The following is a 21,002-nucleotide window of genomic DNA, read 5'->3' as shown; positions in this document are numbered from 1 at the left end:
GTGGGGCTCAGGGCATCTGCAGGTTATAAGCAGCAGTGGGTCTCTGTGTTGTCATTTCCTTGCTCAGGCTCTCAGTGGGACTCGGGGCCTTGCCTAGTGTCTCAGCGGACCTTCTGGCCTCCCCAGCATTTCAGTAGTGCTCAGGGCCCTCCAGGATGTTTGGTGGGTCACAGGGTCTTGCTCAGAGTCTCACTGTGCTCAGGGCTTTCCCCCCTGCCCCAGCCATTTCCATGATCACGTCAGAGCTCATGAACTTTCCTTTATTTCCAGTGCTGTTCAGGGCGTCCAGAAGTTGTCTATATTCCTAGCCTCTGTCTCTGTGGGGCTCAGGGCCTCCTTGAAGTACTCACAGGGCCCCGCTATCCTTGAATACAGGACTCCCCCAAGAGCATCACTGGGGCTAGGCACCATTGGCAGAATTTCTGTGAGGCTCAGGATTGTCCACAGGATGTTGGTGGGGCTTGAATTCTTGGCAGTGTTTTTATGAGGCTAAAAGTCCCCATCAGAGCGTCCGTGGTGTCCATGGCCTGCACTGGGTTCTCAGTGGGTTTCAGGACTTTCCCGTTGTCCCATTGGGTCTCAGGGCTTTTCTAGCCCATCAGTGGGGCTCTTGGCCTGTCCAAGGTTTGCAGTGGGGCTCTGTGCCTTCCTAGGGTATGAATCGGCTCAAGGCCTTCTCCAGAATTTCAGCAGGGATCAGGGCTTTCTGCAAAATCTTAGCAGGGGTCAGAATCTTCCCCAGTGTTTTTGTCTGGCTGATGGCCTTCACTAGAACCTCAATGGGATTCAGGGGTTGAACTGGGGTCTAAATGGGGTTCAGAGACTTTCACAGCATGTTGTTTTGTCTCAGAGATTTTCAAGGACATCAACAGGACTCATCGATGTTCTGAGTGTTTCAGGGGGACTCAAGGTCTTTCCCAGTGTCACAGTGGTGCTCAGGGCTTTCCCCAGGGTCTCAGTTGGGCTCAAGTCTTTCCTAAGGTCTCACTGGGATTCAGGACCTTTGGCTAGGTATCACTGGGGCTCAGGGCCATCCGAGGTTTTCAGTGGGGTTTGGAGTGCCCACAGGATTTTAGTGGGGCAGAGATTTCTTCCTCAGTACTTCTGTGAGGCTAAAGGCCTTCACTAGAGTCTCAGGGGGTTTCAGGCCTTTCACTGGGGTCTGAATTTGGTTTAGGGCCTTTCCCAGTTCCTCAGTGCGTCTTAGAGCTTCTCCAGATCCTCAGTGGGTCCCTTTGTGGGTGTTTCAGTGGGGTTCACAGCCTTCCCTAGGGTCACCATCAGGCTCAGGGTCCTCTCTATGTCATAGTAGACTCATAGCTGCAGTCAGACCCTCATTGAGGCTCATGATCATTCTCCGTGTCTCAAGAGGTCTTAGAACATTCCATATGTACTCAAGGGTCCTCAGAACCTTGGCAAGAGTCTCCATTGGACTCATGCCCTTCCCCCACATATCAGTTCTCTCAGGAAACTATGCACTGTTTCAATAGGGCTCGGTGCTAGTCTCAGAATCGCTGGGAACTCAGAAGCTTTTCCCCAAACCCAGTGGCGGTTGGGGGCTCCAAACCTTGCCCAGCATTGGTGGGTCTCAGTGGAGCCTAGTACCATTCCCAGTCATGGTGGTGCTCAGGCCTTCCACAGAGACTTGCTGGGGCTCAGGGAGTTCTCCAAAGTCTCACAGAGGCTCAGGGCTTTCCCCAGGGTGTCTTTAAGCGCAGGGATTTCTCCAGAGTGACATTGTGGTTCAGGGCCTTATGCGGAATATCAGAGAGGCTCCAGGATGTTTTCAGCATCATAGTTGGGCTGAGATTCTTCCCCACAATTTCTGTGTGGCTAAAGTCCTTACCTAGACTCTCAGTGGTGTTCAGGGCCTTCACTGGTGTCTAAATGGGGATCGAGGCCTTTCCCAGAGTCTCACTGTGTCTCGGAGCTTTTCCAGAACACAAGACCTCTCATGGTATCCACACGTGTTTCACAGGACTCATGGTCTTCCCCAGGGTGACAATGGTGCTCAGAGCCTTCTCTAGAACTGGAGTAGACTCAGTCTTCCATAGGACCTCAGTGAGGCTCATGGTGATTCTCAGTGTCTTTCCGGGGTTCAGAACATTCCCTAGGTCCTCAAAGTGTCTCAGTGATTGGCCCAGGATCTCAGTGAGACTTGCAGCCACCTACAGAGTCTTGGATTGCCTCAGGATATTTTTCAGTGTTTCAACGTGGCTCAGGGCTCTTCCCAGAATCTCAGGTGGGCTCGGTACCAGGTTCAGGTCCTTTTTCAGTGTCTCAGTGAATCCCAGGGCCTTGGCCAGGTATGCTTTGGAGACAAGCCCCATTTCAGGTCAGAGTGGGGGCTCAAGGCCTTCCCCAGTATATGACTGGGTGTCAGGGCCTTCCCCAGGGTACCCATGTGGCTCTCTGTCTCCCCAGGGCCTCAGTGTGGCTCATGTCCTTGCCCAGCATCTCAGTTGGACTTACGGCCTTGCCTAATGTCCCATTGGGTCTAAGGGCCTTGCCCAGAGTCTCACTGGTGCTCAGGACCAGTGAGACTGGAAGTAGCTCAGGAAGTTTTATGGCCTTTCCCGTGGTCTCAGTGAAGCTCAGAATATTTTCCATAGTTTCATGAGGCTCATATTCTGAAATAGTGTCTACGGGATTCAGGGCCTTCCCCAGAATCTCCCTCAGGCTGAACCACTTCCCCAGGTTCTCAGTGTGTCACGTGACCTTGTCCAGCCTGTCAGAGGAGATCAGGGCCTTCCCCAGTGTCTCAGTGAGGCTCAGGGCTATTCCCAGTTTCTCAGTGGAATCCAGAATATTCCCCAAGGAACCACTGGGTTCAGGACATTGCCAGGGTCTCAGTGAATCTCATGGCCTTCCCCAGGGTCTCAGTGGGACTCAAGCAATCCCCAGGGTCTCAGATTTTCTCAGGAAATTTTACAGTTTTTCAATGATGCTCAGTGATATGACCAGAATCTCAGGGAGGATCAGAAACTTTGCCAAACACTCACTGGGTTTAGGGCCTTCCCTAGTGTCTCAGTGAGGCTCAGGGCTATTCCCAGGTTCTCAGTGGCACCCGGCACCATTCCCAGGTCGCAATGGCGCTCAGTGCCTTCCGCAGGGCATCAGTGGTGGCTCTGAGTCTACTCCAGGGTGTCAGAGTGGCTCAGTTCCTTGTCCAGGGTTTCAGTGGGTCTCAGGTGCTTGCCTAGTCTCTCAGTGGCCTCGGGACCTTCATTGGTCTCAGTGAGTCTGTGGGCTTTGCCTATAGTCTCTCTAGTGCTCAGGGCTTTCTCCATATTTCAGGAAGTTTGTAGCCTTTCTTGTGGTCTCACTGAAGCTCATTAAGTTTTTCAGGTTTTCAGTGGAGATCATGGTGTCCAGAGGTTTCAAGTGGGGCTCATGTTTCTAACCTCTGTCTCTGTGGGGCTTAGGGCCTTCCCCAAGTTCTCACAGGGGCTCAGGACATTCCCTGGACTGTCATTGCATACAGGACTTCCCCCCAAGAGTAGCATTGTGGCTGGGGACATTTTGCATAATTTCTGTGAGGCTCAGGTTGTCCACAGGATGTCAGTGGGGCTGGAATTCTTATCCCGGTTTTTCCACAAAGCTAGAGGCACTCACTAGAGGGCCTGTTGTGTTCATGGCCTTCGCTGAGTTCTCAATGGGTTTAGTATTTTCCCAGTGTCTCGCTGGGTCTCAGGGCTTTTCTAGATCATCAGTGGGGCTCTTAGCCAAGGTTTTCAGTCAGTTCAAGGCCTTCCTAGTTTATGAGTGGGTCTCAAGGCCTTCTCCAGAATTTCAGTAAGCTTGGGGCTCTCTACAAAATCTAGCAAGGGTCAGAATCTTCCTCCGTGTATCTAGAGGGCTAAAGCCTTCACTAGAATCTACTGGTGCTCAGTGCATTCCCCAGGATCTCTGCTGGCTCTGGACTTTTCATAAGTCTTCTGGAGGCTCATGGCATTCCCTAGGGTCTCACTGGTAACGAGGATTTTTTTCTGAGTATCAGTGGGGCTCAAGAGCCTTCCCAATATTTTCAGTCAGACTCGGAGATTTTATGGAATCCAAACTGGGCATAGATTTTCTCATAGTGTTTTTGTGACACTGAAGGCCTTTACTAGAGTCTCAGTGGGTTTTAGGACCTTTACTGGGATCTAAATTGGGTTCAAGGCCATTCCCAGTATCTCGCTGGGTCTCAGGGATTTTCCTGGTCATCAATGCTCAGCATCTTCCCAAGAGTGGGATTGTGTGTCAGGTACTTCCCAAGAGACTTAGTCCGTCCTAGGTTCTACCTGTCTATTTCAGTGGGTTTAAGAACTCTGCACTCTACAGGTGGTGCTGACATTCTCCTGCGATATTCTGGGAAAATAATGGCCTTCACTAGATTCTCAAAGGAGAATAAATAGTGCCTTGCACAGCTTGTCATTGAAACTCAGGGGGGCTGAGGATGTGGTAGCACGCTCGCCTGGCATGCGTGCGGCCCGGGTTCGATCCTCAGCACCACATACAAACAAAAGATGTTGTGTCTGCCTAAAACTAAAAAAAAAAAAATATTAAAAAATTCTCTCTCTCTCTCTCTCACTCTTTCTCTCTCTCTCTCTCTCTCTCTCTCTCTCTCTCTTTTTTAAAGAAAAAGAAAGTCAGGGTTATTCCCATTGTCATAGTGGTGCTCTGTGTCAGCAGCAGTCAAGGCCAACCCATGATTCTGAGTGTAAGCTCAGGGCTTTCTCCAGGGTTGCAGTCTGGCTCAGAGCTCTCCTCAAAGGCTTATAGAGTCTCAGGGAATTCTCTAGGTTATTTTTTGTAATCTCAGGTTTGATTGGGTCTCAGACTTCTCTGTAGAACTTTGGTGAGACTGAAGACCTTCAGAAGCTTCTCAGTGTGTTTCGGGTCTTCCACCAGGGTCTAATGGGGTTGTGGACCCTTCCCTGAATATCCTTGTGTCTCAGAGCTTTTCCAGATTGACAATGACCTCAAGGATTTCCCATGGGCTTTCGTGGGTCTCAATGCTTCCAGGGTGTATCTGCAGTTCTCAGGACCTGCTCCAGGGTTTCAGTGTGGCTGAGGGCTGACCATAGTATGTCATTGGAGTTCAGATGCTTTCCAGGAGTTTGTGTGATTCAAAGGTCTTCAAAAGTGCCTGTTGGCATTCAGGAACTTCACTGGTGTCTAACTGGTGTTTGGGACTTTCTCAGTGTATAGCTTGAATTCAGGGGTTTGTAGGTCACTAAGGAGGCTCATGAACTCTGGTACTGATTCAGTGGATTGTGGGTCCTTGCCCAGGGTCTCACTGAGTTTCATGGTCTCCTCCTGTCTCGCAGTTGTGCTCAGGGTCATCCCCCAGTGTCCTGGTGTTTTCCTTCCCTTCCTCGTGCATTCAGTTGAGCTCTTGGACATCCCCAGCACCTCGAGGTTCAGCATATTCCCCAGGTTTTCAAAGAGCCAATGCCCTGAGCCTCAGGGCATTCCACAGGGCCACAATGGTGCCAGGGCCTTCTCCAGTATCTTAGTGGCTTCACAACCTTCCTGGCACTCAGTGAAATTATATTCTTTCCGGGTTCTGCTGGTGATCAGGGCTTGCCCCAGAGTCTTAGTGATCCTGAAGGCCTTCTTCAGGGCATTAGAGGGTTTCAGGGGTTTTTCCCAGTGTCAGTGGGACTCAGTCCTACCTTAGAGTCTCAGGAGGGCTAGAGGCTTTCCCAGAATTTCAATCTTGTTTAGAAAGTTCCACATGGTGTTTGTGGTCATCAACATATTTCACAGTGTTTAAAAGAGCCTAAAGTCCTCAGTAACAGTGTCAGAGAGGTTAAGTTCACTCACAGTTGTCTCAATGATATTCAAAATCTTCTTCAAAGACTTCAGAAATCCAAGGACCTTTTTTAGATTGACAAACGTATGCACAACATTCTCAAGAGTCTTAGTGGTCTCATTTTATTCCCAGCATCTCTGTGCATCTCTGCTCCACTCCCAAGGTCAGCAAGTACTTGGACTTTCCTGAGGCTCTCAACAGGTCTCTTTACTTTTTCCAGAGGCTCACTGAGTTTCTGATCCATCCTCAGAGTCTCGTTCTCTTTCAGGGTCTTTTCCAGCTTCTCCATGAGGCTCAGTGCTATTCTTAGAGTCTCAGTAATGCTCACCCCTTCTCCTAGACTCAGAGCTAGCCTTTGAGTTGCTCCCAACAAAATATTGGTTTCAGGGCCTTTCAGGGTTTCTCACTGAATCCCAGGCCTCACCCAGGGTCTGTGTGGAGCTCAGTGTCCTTCCCCACATCACAGTGTTCCTCAGCATCGTCCCCAGAGTGTGAATTTATGTCAGGGTCTTCCCAAGAGACTTGAATAGTTCTAGGGCCTAGCCTATTATTTCAGTGGGTTTAAGGACTCTGCAAATTATTCAGTGGTGCTTAGATTCTCCTACATCATTCTGTGAAAATAATGGCCTTCTCTAGTGTCTCAAAGGGAAATAGTACCTTGCTCAGTGTGTCATTGATACTCAGGGATATTCCCATTGTCATAGTGGAGCTCTGGGCCTTCCCTTCTGTGTCAGCAGCACTCAGGGCCACCCCAAGTTTCTGAGTGTAAACTCAGGGCTTACTCCAGGGTCTTAGTCTGCTTCAGTGCTTTCCCAATTGGATTATAGTGGCTCAGGGCATCCTCTAGGGTCTTTTTTTTTGGGCGGTGGGGTGGGGGGGGGTTCTTAGGTATGATTGTGTCTCAGAGTCTCCCAGAGAGCTTCTGCTGGGCTAAAGGTCTTCAATGTCTCCTCAGTGGGTTTTAGGGCCTCCACCAGTGTCTATGTTAACTTGTAGATATTTCCCAGTTCATTTTGTGTCTCAGTGCTTTACCAAGTCAATAGATTGTTTCATGGCTTTTCCGTATTTTCTTTGTGGGCCTCAGTACTTTCCCCAAGATATCAGTAAGTCTCGAAGGTCCTTTCCCAGGATTTCACTGTGGCTCAGGGTTGTCCACCATATTTCAGGTGTGTTCAGATCATTTTCATGAGTTTGTATACTGTGAAGGTCTTCAAAAGTGTCTCTTGGGTTTCAGGGCTTCCAAGGTTTCCAAGTTGTGTTCTGTTCTTTCTTCAGTGTACCATTGGGTTTCAGGGATTCTCCAGGTCCCTAATGAGACTCAAGCTCTCTTGTACTGATTTCATGGATTGTGGGGCCTCCCCAAGCGTCTCAATAAGTTTCATGGTCTCCTCTGGTCTCACAAATATGATTCCCATGAGTTTAGTGTTACCCTTTCTTTTCCTGGGCATTTGATGGAATTCTTGTACATTCCCAGCATCTCAGTGTGGTTCAGGATATTCCCAGGTTTTCAAGAAGCTGCTGGTTTTGCCCAGGGCCTCAGTGGGACTCATGGCCTGTGGGAAGTCACTCCGAATGGACACACCTTCCAGTCCTGAGGCAGGGGGCTCTGACCAGTTACCACATTTCATAGTGACTTGGGTGTTGTCCCTCCTCAGATAGCAAGGTGTGGCTTCAGGTGTAGTGGCACCTGCTGGGGTTGAGGTACACTCACCTGCTCCCTTGCAGTCCTATCCCTTCTGCCCTTTTTTGGACAGAACTTTCTGAAAACAGCATCCCCCCCAAATATAAAAGTCCACTTCCAAACCTGCTTCCCTCTCTCTCTTCAGCCTGTTGTAATTTTCTCTTGCTCTCCCTTTTTGGGGAGCTTGAGGGTGAGGGCTGGGGAAAGCTATACTGAAGCTTGTGTAAAGGTAATTTGTGTCTGTGTTTTATTTTGCATCACCCCAAATTCACTCAAATGACCTTAGTTCAGCCTTCCACTCTGGATGGGTGTGGAAATGGCCTTTACCAAGATTTCTCTTTTTCTCAGGGCCTTTTGCAGTGTCTCAGTCATGTCCAGTGCTATTGCCAGAGTCTCAGTAGGGCTCAGATAGTTCCCCAAAGACACACTATTCAGTTACTGAGTCTCAATAACTCTCAGCAGTTTTCCCAGGTTCTCAGTTGAGTTTGGTGTCATTCCCAGGATCACAGTGTTTCTTGGGGCCTCCTCAGCATCTTACTGAGTCTCAGGCCATTTCCTAGGGACCTAGTGCCTCTGAAGATTCTTGCTGAGTCTCATGTAAGGGTTCTGACTGTGGAAATGTAGAAGACAGAAAATTTGTCTGGTGAGCAAACTCCCAGAAAATACTAGGTGTCTTATGCCAGAACTCCTATCTGATCATTAACAAGAACATCTTACATTATAACCCAATGTATCCGACTTAGTGATATAATGAACAATAATGTACTAATGGTGCAGTGAGCTACTGTAACCTAATGGTATAAATAAAGACAGCTGCCCAGACAAGCAGCCATTTCACATCTGCATCTTGCTTTCATTTTCATTTGTTTTCTTACAGCTGGTGCCCATGTGGTGTCTGAACATCTGAAACAGGGACCCTTCTGGACGTGTTAATGGGGAAGGGAGTAGCTTATCACCTGGAGCAGGCTGATGCACGTCTTTCATCAGCTGGCACTGATCCCCATTGGTAAGCTGTGGGAAATTACCTGTCTGACGCTCAAGATGTCACTGGGCTGAGCTCTCCTATTTATTTTACAAGGCTGGACATGCCATATGTAATGCAGACCTTGCTGCTTTGCTGGCAGAAGTAAGTTCTTGTTGCTCTTGGTGCCCAGAAAGTGGTTATTTAAGTGGAGAAGATTGGGAAGATGTAGGTAAGAAGCTCATGAGAAGGTGCGAGCTCCCATTACATGCTTGTCATCTTTGTCCAGTGCTATTTGTCTCCCAGCAAACACCTCCTCCTCTGTCTGCTACCACCCACCAGCCACTTGTGATCCAGACATTCTTTATGGAGGTGTTCCCTCTGCCTTCACCACCTCCTTCTCCTCTACCACCACCACTGGTTAGATCTTGTTTGGTTAAATTTTTTACAGCAAGTGAAGGAGAAGAGAGAAACTCATACCTTAGCTGCTTGTCCTATTAGGGTAGATCCCACTGGCCAGCCAGAGCATAAACAATTGCCTTTTGCTACATAAATGCATTCTGATGTCATGTATAACTAATTAAAACAAATTTAAAAATTAAAAAAAAGAATTGCTGGTGGAATGAGATGGACATCATTACCCTAGGTACATGTATGACTGCACATACGGTACAATGCTACATCGTGTACAACCAGAGAAATGTAAAGTTGTGCTGCAGTAGTGTATAATGAATCAAAATGCATTCTGCTTTCATAATTACGTAACATAAGGGGGGGCGACTCAAAACAGAGCAGGAGGAAGAGCATGAGAAGAAGATTACCATTAAATAGGGATGAGAGATGCATGGGAAAGGGAGAGAGAAGGGGAATCGCACAGAAGATGGAAGGAGACCTCCACTGTTATGCAAAATTACATATAAGATGGTGTGAGGAAGAAAAAAAGAGAGAGAGAGAGAGAGAGAAAAGTGTCATAGAGTGGGGTAGAGAGAGGTGATGGGAGGGGAAGGGAGAGGAGGGGGGAATAGGAAGGGTAGCAGAATACAATAGACACTAATATGGCTGTATGTATAAACGTGGCTGTAAAACCAATGTGATACTGCAATCTTTACACGTGGAAAAAAAAGAATTCATACCCCACTTGAATCAAATGTACGATATGTCAAGATCGTTGTAATGTTTTGAGCAACTTATAAAAAAAATTTAAAAATACATAAATTAAAAAATAAATAAATAAGAATTTTTATGTATTGTTTTGGAAAGTGGCAAAAGGAGGGGAATCCATTTTTTCCAGTCCCCTCAAGATCCCATGACACAAAAGTCCCTAGTCAAGACACAGCCGTCTCTGCCAGTTCAAACAGAGCATCCTTCCAGAAATCCTTTCATGCCCCTAGAGGAAGCACTGGCATAGATTTAATTACTACTGAAGAAGCCCAAGTGTGGCTTCCTGGGGAAGTATATAAAATTGCCACTCAAATTCAGGAGACTTCAGTAGATGAATGAATTAAAAAAGTGTGGCATGTATACACAATGGAATATCACTCAGCAATAAAAGAGAATAAAATCATGGCATTTGCAGGTAAATGGATGCAGTTGGAGAAGATAATGCTAAGTGAACTTAGCCAATCCCCCCAAAAATATGGCGAATGTTTTCTCTTATATAAGGTGACTGACTCATAGTGGGGTAGGGAGAGGGAGCTTGGGAAGAATAGACAAACTCTAGATAGGGCAGAGGGGTGGGAGGGGCAGGGAGGAGACAGGGGGTTGGCAATGATGGTGGAAAGTGATGGACATCATTATCCAAAATACATGTATGAAGACATAAATTGGTATGAACAGACGTTATATACAAACAGAGATGAAAAATTGTGTTCTATGTGTGTGTAATAAGAATTGTGGTGCATTCCACTGTCATGTATTTAAAAAATAAAAGCAATTAAAAAAATTCAGAAGACTTTACCCAAAAATGCTTTTGGATTTTCCCCCCCTCATTCTCATAGTGTTACAGAGGAAAATTTGTTATCCCAGAGGTAATTGATTCTGATTATACCAGTATAATATATGTCCTAATGTGGTCCCATATGCTCTTAAGCCTCCCCAAAGGATCCTCTATTGTTCAATTAATTGTGATTCCTTATGTTACAGCTCAATACCTTTAAACAAAAGAGGAAATGCAAGGTTTGTCTCTACTGTCATGGGAGCATGTTTACTGGTCACTGAAAGTAGACCTAAATTGACTCTTTACTTAAATGAACAACCAATTATGGGATTATTGGACACAGGTGCTAGTGTCACTGTCATACCTTTTTTGGTATGGCCTCAAACATGGCCCCTTCAAAGGGCAACTCTGGTTTGGGGCATAGAAGGCAATAATGAAAGGGTGTCTAAGAGCTCCCTGTGGTCACAGCGCTCTGCCCCTTCCAACCCAACACAAATCATCACTCATGTGCAGCCATATGTGATGGCAATACCTTTTCCTATATGGGGCAGAGACATTCTACATAAACTCTAGATGTCTGCAGAATCACCTTTTTATTGGGATCTTTGCAGATCTGACTGCCTTGTCACTACAGTGGAAATCCCCCACTCCATTGTGGGTTGAATAATGGCCATTGTCAAAGGAAAATGTGGAGCTGCAGAGGCCCTTATTCAAGAACTGCTACAATTGGGACATATTGAACCTTCTACTAGCCCTTGGAATATGCCAATTTTTGTTATAAAACTAAAATCAGGAAAATGGAGATTATTACAAGATTTAAGAGAAATTAATAAATGTATAAACCCATGGGTCTGCTCCAATGAGGATCACCAAATACAAACTTAATTCCTCAGGATTTTTCTTTATATGTCATTGACTTAAAACAATGTTTTAAAACTATTCCTCTATTTCCTGATGATCAGAAAAAAATTTGCTTTTACTGTCCCCATTTTTAACCATCATAAGCCTACTAATAGATTGCATTGGAAAGTTCTCCCACAAGGAATGCTAAATAGCCAAACATGATGTCAATATTTTGTTAATACAGCCTTGCTCTCTTGTGGTCAGAAATTTTCTCATTTACTTCTTTATCATCATATGGATGATATATTGCTTATAGGATGAAACATCACAGATGAAATTCTACAAGCATTACAGGAAGTGTTATTATGATCAGGACTCCATGTTGTAACAGAAAAAAATTAAACATTAACTTCTTCTCAGATACTTGAGAAATACATTACTTCAAAAATATTCAATTCTTTACATCTCAAATTTGACCCTTTTTGCTAAATTTTCCTTGGTTCATTTACAGAAATTTCTAGAACATTTAAATTGGGCATGTTCTTATATTTCATTAACTATTGATATGCTCTCTCACTTTTTCCTACTTGTTAAAGAAACAACACTACACTGCCTTCTTCAAGCTACAAAATTAACAAGAAAATTGTTGACAGTAATGGTGAGTTGATTTCCTTTATCTAATTGCCATTATCATTGGTAATTTTTGTTGGAAAACTTTATGCCTTTATAGCAGTAATTGCTACTCATAATCAAGGATTGTGTATATCAGAATGGTTACACACTCCTCAGTTTTCAGGCTGGAATGTTCTGCCTTTTGCTGATATATATGCATAATTAACTGCTGATGGTTGCACTAAAATTTTATCTTTAACAGGCATGGACTTTCATGTTTTATATCTTACTTATGGAAAAATTCTATATCCCCAATACTTACAATTTTTCTCCTACTATCAAGTTGTATTAACAGATTTTTTTTTTTTAAGCACTGATTGCTTTTCACATGTCTCATGATGGGTGAGTCTCTATTATGTCAGGTTACACATTCCCCCTCTTTCTCGATTTCTACCATTTGATTTGTAGCTGGGTTGATGTTGTATGCAGATGGAGGTAAGCAAAGTGGGTAGTGTCTATTTTTATTAAATTGACAAATTCCTGGACCTCTGATGGAAGGTAACACACAAGATGCAGTTGTGAGATCCTTTTATTCTTTATTTTCAGATGCTGAAGAATCTCATGGATATTTTCATAAAAACCCTTGCTCACTAATGAAGATGTACTCCATTTTTTTCCCCAACAGACTGCCATTGTCAATAACTGTTCTCACTGTATGCCCTTCTGGGACACCATGTGGGAATCTGTAAATCCACAGGGCCTACAGTCTAATGCACTTTGGGAAATGGACATTATCCATTTCCCTCCTCTTCATCCTTATTCCTTTCTCCATGTTTCCATTAAGACTCATTCTGGGTTCATTTGAGCCAGTGCCCATAGGTGTAAAAAGGTACCTGTTTGCATTTCTCATTTATTACTCTGATTTTCCACTATGGGCAAACCTACTCATTTAAAAATGTATTCGTTTTTAAAATATATGCCCCTTCACATATGTCCTATGCTTTTGCATAATTTTGTACTCATTGATTGACTGTCACAGCTTACAAAGTATGAAATTGGCCTCTGATAGGGTGAAAAATATGAATCATAACTCTATGGAAATCAATATGCTAATTGGGCTGAAATTGATTATTTATCATTAGTACATCATAAAGGCTATAATGAACTTAACAATATGTGTTGGTTTAATTTAAGTGACAATAGTAACTCCATTTCAAAAGAGTTAGATTACCTTAAAGACATCATTAAAAGGTCCAACAGGATTATGGAAGTTTAGATTTATTAGATTGGTTAACCTCATGGTTACCCAATATTACCTGGCTTAAAGAACTAGTCATAGGTGAGTGTTTACAAATACTAGGATCATTCTTTTGTGTTTGTTGTTGTTGATTTGATGCCTAACCTATTTTTTACCTTCACCAATATTAAACAAAACAAAACAAAACAACAACACCCCCCCCCAAAAACCCCAAATGTTATCTATCCAAAAGGCCACACAAAACAAAAAAGGAGGAGTATAAAGGTTCTGACTGTGGAAATGTGCTAAGCAGCAAATGTCTCTGGTGAGCAAACTCGGGGAGAATAAGAGGTATCTTATTTCCCACAGCTGGAACATTCTGCAGTTTCTCCCAGACACTATTAACATAACTAATGCATGCTTGGCCAGAACTCTTATCTGATTATTAACAAGAATATCTTCCATTATAACCCAGTGTATCTGACTTAATGATATAATGAACAATAATGTACTAATGGTGCAGTGAGCTACTGTAACCTAATGGTATAACTAAAGACAGCTGCTTAGACAAGCAGCCATTTTGCCTCTGCATCTTGCTTCCATCTCCTTTTGTTCCCTTAAGTCTCAGGACCTTCTCCAGTGTCATAGATGTGTGCACCAGGTTCTTCATTGTTTTACTAGTTTCTTTGCCTTCTCACACAGTCATTGGAGCTTAGCAACATTGCCACGTTCACAGTCATGCATAGTGCCTGCCCCTGACCCTTCATGATGTCAAGGTTTTTCTTTAGGGTATCTAAGTAGCTTAGGTCTTTTGTCAGCATGAGTGAGTCTCATGGCCAACCCTAGCACTTAAGTAGATCAGGGCCTATCCAAAAGCCTCAGGAGGACCCAAGGAATTCTCCAGAATTTCAATCATGTTTAGAAAGGTCCTCATGGTCTTCATGGTACTCAGATTATTGCCTAGGTTTTAGAATAGGCTAAAGTCCTACAAAATCTCAGAGGGGTGAAGTTCATTTACTATTGACTCAATAGTGTTCAAAATCTACTCAGAGTATTAGGGGGCTCAGGGTCTTCCTTAGGTTGACAGATGTATGCATGGCCTTCCCCAAAATCTCAGTGTCTCATTGCCTTTCCAGATTCTCAGTGAAGCACAGCACCATTCCCAAGGTCTGTAAGATCTCTGGGCCTTCCTGAAGGTTCTCAATAGGTGCCATTGGTTTCTCTAGGGGCTCACTGAGTTTGAGAACCATTCTCAGAATCCCCTTCTCTTTAAGGCTCTTTAACACCTTCTCTATGAGGCTCAGTGCTATTCTTGGGATCTCAGTGATGCTCACTGCTTCTCCCAGCCTCAGAGCTAGTCTCTGAATCTTTCCCAAGCAAACGGTAGGTTCAGGGTTTTTCAGAGTTTCTCATTGAATCCCAGGGAATTGCCTAGAGTCTCTGTGGATCTGAGTGCCATTTCCAGCATCACAGTTGTGCTCAGCTGTTCTCCAGGATTTGATTTTATGTCAGGACCTTTCCAAGAGTAATAGTGAGAACTAGGGTCTTCCTTTCTATTTCAGCAGGTTTAAGGACTCTTCAAAATATCTGGTGGGGTTTAGATTCTTCTACAGTATTCTAGATAACTAATGGCCTTCATTAATGACTCAGTGGGGATTAGTGTCTTGCCCAGTGCGTCCTTGAGCTTATGGGACATTCCCATTGTCACAGTGGTGGCCAGGGACTTCCACAATGTGTCCTTGGTCCTCAGAGCCACCACAGGTTTCTGAGTATAAGCTCAGGGCTGTCTCCATCTGCTTTCAATTCTGAAGTATTCTGCATCATGGTTAATAGGCTCTTGTCTGTCAGGTCTGGTCTGCTGGAGAACACTTCACCCATGACATCAGTGCAGTTGTAATAGGTTGTCCTGCTCCGATAGGCATCAGAGTTGCTGGGTTTAGAGTGCCAGACAACTTACACATGGCTATGTGGATTTTCATAGAACACGCCCTGGTATCTGACCATTCTTTCATTATTCAGCCAATATTATCCTCTTTACTCTGATAATGTGAAAATTAATGAGGAACATGGACACCTAATTCTTGTTTCATAACCAGTTTATTAACATCCAACACCAGTAGGGCCATGGCTGCAAGGTCCCATAAGCAAGGTGGCCAGCCTTGGGCTACATACAGAGTCCAGCTGTTTAGATAGATAGGCCACTGGATGTGCCATGTTCCCAGCATTTGAGTCAGGACCCCTACAGCTATTCCATACCATTCATGGACATAGAGGAAGAAAGGCTTTGTGAGGTTAGAAAGTCCTAGTTCAGGTGCATTGGTGAGTGATTCTTTAGTGTCCTCAAAGTCCTTTTATTTTGTTGACCCCTTAAACAGCAGATCCTATTCTCCCCTTTTTGGGCCTTCACAGAGGGGTTTTACCATAACTGAAAAGTTGGGGATCCAGACACAGCAGAATTCAGCAGCACCAAAGATCTCTGATTTGACAGCAGGTTGAAGGGACTGGAATTGAGCAGGTCATCTGTCTCCTCTTGTAGCCCAGTTGCCACTGTCCCTGAATCAGACAGAAACCAAGGTTCTTTACTTTTCTTGACAGATCTGGGCTTTCTTTTTTGAAACTTTGTAACCAGCCTTACATAGGAGAGTGAGAAGCAGCTGTGTTCCTCTTATGCCGTCTTCTCTGGTTGCTCCAGACAGGAACAGATCATCTACATATTGGAACAAAGTGCATCCACATTGTTTTGCAGGAAAGGCTTTTAAGTCAGAGGCCAGCACCATCCCAAAGATGGTTGGTGGATTTTTGAAACCTTGTGGTAACCTAGTCCAGGTCAATTGGCCCTTGTTCCCATTGGAGTCTTCTCATTGGAAGGCAAAGGGTGGCTGACTCTGTGGTACAAGTTGCATGCAGAAGAAGGCATCTTTAAGGTCCAGACATGTAAAGTAGCCCACCTCAGCTGGGGGCAGACTTAGGAGATTATCTGGATTGGGGACCACGGGATGTAAGGTGACTCTGGCTTGATTTTCTGCATGTAAATCTGGGGCTGGCCAATAATCATCAGTTCCTGGTTCTGGACAGGCAAAAGAGGTGTATTTCATGGTGATTGGTGAGTTCTGAGAATTCCATATTGTAAAAGTGTGCCCAAATGTTTTGAATTCCAAGTTTTGTCTTATAAGGAATATGATGTCATCTCAGTGTACAGGTATGGCTTCAGGTTTTAATTCCATCACCACTGGGAAAAATTTTGGGCTAGTCCAGGTGGGTTGGCCTCTGTCCATACTCCTTGTGCTTGGAAAGAGATGTCTGGTTCCTGTTGTGATGTTTCTACTAGACTGAAGAGGTGCCACTCCTCTTCCCAGGGAATTGTCAGGGCAAAATATTTGCTTAGGTTTTCCCAATTATGATGAGGACTATAATTGACTGGCCTTTTGCATCAACAATTATCTGGGCTTGGAGATTTTCTACCAGGACTCAACCCATCAATGCACTGGGCAATCTGGCATGTACAGGATCTCGTGGACTACTTTATGGCCTGCTAAATTGAAATGTGTGGTAACAGAAAAGGATGATGAGCTTTATTGCCTGGGGCCCCCAAATTGTGGTCCCTTTCTTAGAAAGTGGGCCCAAACGTTGGGTCACAACCAAATGGTGAGCTGCAGTGTCCATCATCAAGTTCATAGGTTAGTCCCCTAGGAGCATTTCGACCTCAGGCTTCTGGGGGCCCAAAGGGATGGAGCCCAGTCAGTCATAGTCCTCGTCATAATTTCCATGACTTCCAGTCCCACAAAAATTTTCTCATGGGCATCATAGGGGTGCCTGTGGCATTGAGCGTTATGGGGGACACATTTATAGGACTGGTATCATCCTTGAAGGACTCGGCCTCTCTTATCCTGGTAAGGAGTAGCAGGAACTCGGTTGGCTTTCTTCAGTTTGGGGCATTCATTTTTCCAGTGACCCTCTAGATGGCAGTAAATGTATTAATTTAGTCTCAGTAGACTCAGGGTGAGGAGTCTGATCCAGACCATCCTTCTGCCATGCATCTGACCTTGATTTTGATATTTGTTTTGGTTTGGTCTTGGTGGGAACCCCTTTGGGTGACTTCTGGGTCTGTAGTAAGGGAAGCTGCAAGGAGAAACCATCTTCTTCATCTTTCAGTCTGCTTCTTGCTGGGTCTCTTGGTCTTGATTGACAAACACGGTGGCTGCCACTTCAAATAGCTCATTGGCATTCTTCCCAGAAAAACCCCTAGTGTTTTGTAGTTTGGGTGACTGTTACTCTGTGCCTGTCCCACAATGGCTGTGTTGTCCACCTGCTGGTTGTCTTGTGCCTCAGGATCCAAGGGAGTGAAGAGTCAGAGGCTTCAGAAAGTTGTTCATAGAACTAGCTGAGGCTTTCTTCAGGCTTTTGGAGTACTTCTGACACCTTGGTCATGTTTAGGGCTCTCCTTCCCAGCTTTTAGGCCTGTTATGAGAGGTTCTTGATATCTCTTTATATTTTGGAGGTCTTCATTTTGCTGGGGTTCCACCCTGAGTGTGTGCTGGGGAACTGGGCCTGGGCATGGACTTGGATGTTGCCTTGAGCATCTGGAACACATTCCTGTAGCCATTTTAAGGCACTCAGGTCACCCATTTGCCCTCCTCTGTATTGATAGAGTAAAAATGTGCAGAGGGAAACAGCTCACATGTTGATCAGAAAGGGGGGAGAGAGCGAGCGAGCGAGAGAGAGAGAGAGTGAGCGAGTGAGAGACTCCACTTGGCAGATACAAATATATATCTAAAGCCACATTTCAATTCCCACCTCCTCCAGCCACACCCTACCACTTTAGTTATCACTCAGTTAATTCCTATTAGGGTATTAAATAATTAATTGGGGTAGGACTCTTACAACCCGATTATTTCTCCTCTGAACCTTCTTGCATTGTGTAACATGTGAGCTTTTGGGGAAAACCTCACATCCAAACCATAACAAGCAGGGAGGATAATAGGTCTGGATAATGGATTGCATCATATCAATCATGGTCTCAGATTTCTCTGTGTAGGAAGTATTATGATTTTTCCAATTTCAAAGATCACTGGAGGTGAAGGCCTGGTTTTTAAAAATGCTTTAGGCCCCTCAGATGATTTCCTCCTGGTCAACATAGGCAGGTCCTCTAGTCTCTCATAGGGGCATCTGGAGAGGTGTCAGCTGGTTGTGGCTTTGATCTTAGGATGGGTTTCCATCTTGGTCCTGCAAGTTGGAGGAGAAATCTTTGGCCCTGGGGAAGCCTCTGGCCTTATGGGTGTCACAGAGGAAGCAGTAGCCGGCATTGAATGGCCATATTCTGATTTTTCTGGGGATTAAGGGACTGCCCATTTTCTCAGTGGTCTTAGAAATGTCAGGTAGAGTGGCATGTAAGGTGGTGGGTTCTCTTTTGGCTCACCAGGCAAAACTCGTTCTTTTTTCTGCTTAGTTGCCTGTTTCGGATCTTAGAGGCTGCTATAATTGGAGCTAACCTCAATTTGAATTGTCCATCTAGACAGGCTCTCAACCAACGGGGTGTTTCTAGACTATCTCTTGCCAGTAATCAAGGGAACTATTCTGGGTGTCCAGGGGTTCCAGACACTATTCAAAAGACCTCAGCAATGACACTTTCAATTAAAGATCCTAAGCTTGGCCATTCTAATTCACAGAGAGAACACAACTTTGCTGAGTGAATTTCACCCCATAGACTCCCCTAAAACCTTTCTTAAAGTTTCTCAACAGACATTCCAAGGGGATTAAGGGATTCAGTTTTGTGTGCCTCCCATGTTCCACCCTGCATTGGTGTCACACAATTATTACAAGAATCACTTGGTTTATCTCCAGCCTTTCTCCTCTCAGGGACTTAGGGTCTTCTTAGCCTTGTGGGTCCATATCAACCCCAACCTGGAGCTTCCCCCTAGATGTTGGTTGGTGGAATTTTGCCACAGACTGTATGAGGTTCCATGGAACCATGAATTGGGACTCAGCACTCACTTTGTACTCAGGTTGGGTCTGAATTCTTCTCTTGTTCATCTCATTTACACTTTCACACAGACATGGTGTTATGGGCCAGGCTCTATGAGCAATGACCAAACAGATTCCATTTTATCCTGAGACTCCATGTCATGTAAGAAATGCTTCTCCCATGAGAAAATTCTGCCTCTGCCATTTTGATCCTGCTTCGCACACCCTGCTTAGAAACACCTTTTTTTTTTTTTCTGTTCTTATGCAATGTAAAATTCTTTGGTTCCCATTTTTCTTGGACTATGTACCCTGTCAGAGAATGACTGTCTAGATGTTAGTAACTGTCCTTTAACTGGTACTCAAATAGTGTTGTTTTGACCTTCTTCCCCTTCTGCTTATGATATTAGATCTCATGATGTTTGTTTGAATCATAGCAATAGCCACTTATGATTAATATGGTTTTGGACTCTAAGAGTGTACTCTAACACTTGGAGGGGGTTAAAGAGTGTAAACTTGCAGTCTTCCCCTTAGCCCACCAGCTGGTTAATCTAGACTGCCAGCTGGTGAATCAGTGTTCCATCTCCTGCTTAAGACAGACTCAGTGATTTATTGCAATCTTTCCCTAACAATGGTCAGAGCAATATTTTAAAACCCCCATATTACACAAACAGAAAGGGAGTCACAGATTTCTTATGCTTGCTGACCCAAAACAGAGACTAATTGGGTGCCTCCCTGGGTTCTTTTAACTCCTTTTGGAGGTTATTCAGGACCCTCAGATGTTGAAGAAGCCTCTCTTCCACCTATGTGGGCCTCTTGGTTGAAGTCAGATGGGATACCACTGAAGAAGCTGGGACCTACCTGTTTGGTCAGGTGGTGCTCCATGTTCCCTATTCCTGGATCCTTCTCCTCATGGGTTCTGTTGTGCTTCAGGGTGGCAGCTCTGAGATGTCGTTCCTCCTTCAGTCAGAGTTGCCTCTGTGGTGTGCTAAGGAGAAGCAATATCCTCCTCCAGCATCCCAGACAAACCAGACTCCAGAGACAAAAGACACAACTTCACCATTTCCATCCAATGTGAATTGCAAATGAAGTAGGGTAGATGAGGCTGAACACCTGAGGAATTTGCAGAAGAAAGTTTTTTTTTTTTTTGTTTTGTTTTTTAGCTACAGCTGGTTCAGAGTATGGCTTTTGCCTAAAAATTTTTCCTCTAAACCATGAGTCTAGAAATTCTTTGAACCTTATTCCCAGTAGAGGAGTGGCTTAGATTTCCACTTTTGCTGGAGTCTACATGAGTTTTTTGAGTTCATAGAGAGTGCTTTTTTCTCACTTTTTTTTTTACATAGGTAAGTGGTTAAATGTTTTACCACAAAAGCAGAAGCAACATTATAAAGTCTGTTTCCAAACTTAGTTTCTAAAAGACATAGGAACAGGAAGTAGGAAGTCTAACCACATGTGGGGTCTTTTGCAAAAATTTTCATTGATATTCTGTTTATAAGAACACACATACTGGGCTGGGGTTTTGGCTCAGTGGTAGAGCGCTCGCCTAGAATGCACAAGGCACTGGGTTCAAACCTCAGCACCACATAAATGTAATATATATATAGTGTCCACCTAAAACTAAAGAATGAACACACACACACACACACACACACACACACACATGCTGAAGGTACCTGGAGAAGCATAATTTAACTTCATTGGTGGAGTAGGGACACCACTACACTCAGGGACTTCACAGGGTTTCATAGGCCTTATTGATTTTTCCTGGGGCTCATGGAGTTTCAGAGCCATCCTCAGAGTCCTCTTTGTCTTCAGGATATTTACATGTTCTCCATGAGGCTCAGTGCTATTCTCAGAGTGTCAGTTTTATCCAGTGTTTCTTCCACCCTCAGAGCAAGGATCTGAATCTTTCCAAAGGAAACACTGGGTTCAGGGTCTTTGGGGCTTTTTCAATAAATACCAGGGCCTTGCCCA

At 44.6% G+C, this 21,002-nt stretch overlaps 2 long non-coding RNA genes across 2 annotated transcripts; one reads left to right on the top strand and one right to left on the bottom strand.

The window, feature by feature from the left end:
* Positions 1–7,640: 7,640 nt before the first annotated feature.
* On the top strand, positions 7,641–8,996 carry LOC125618106. Its single transcript, XR_007349347.1, has 3 exons — positions 7,641–7,710; positions 8,359–8,487; positions 8,749–8,996. It is a non-coding gene; the product is annotated as an uncharacterized LOC125618106 (long non-coding RNA).
* A 2,815-nt stretch (positions 8,997–11,811) lies between these two features.
* LOC125618107 lies at positions 11,812–20,487 on the bottom strand. Its single transcript, XR_007349348.1, has 2 exons — positions 19,890–20,487; positions 11,812–17,706 (listed from the first exon to the last, which is right to left on the bottom strand). It is a non-coding gene; the product is annotated as an uncharacterized LOC125618107 (long non-coding RNA).
* Between the last annotated feature and the right edge of the window lie 515 nt (positions 20,488–21,002).

Source organism: Marmota marmota, unplaced genomic scaffold (genome assembly GCF_001458135.2).
Source record: "Marmota marmota marmota unplaced genomic scaffold, marMar, whole genome shotgun sequence".
NCBI lineage: Eukaryota > Metazoa > Chordata > Mammalia > Rodentia > Sciuridae > Marmota > Marmota marmota.
This window is presented reverse-complemented; position numbering and strand designations above follow the sequence as displayed.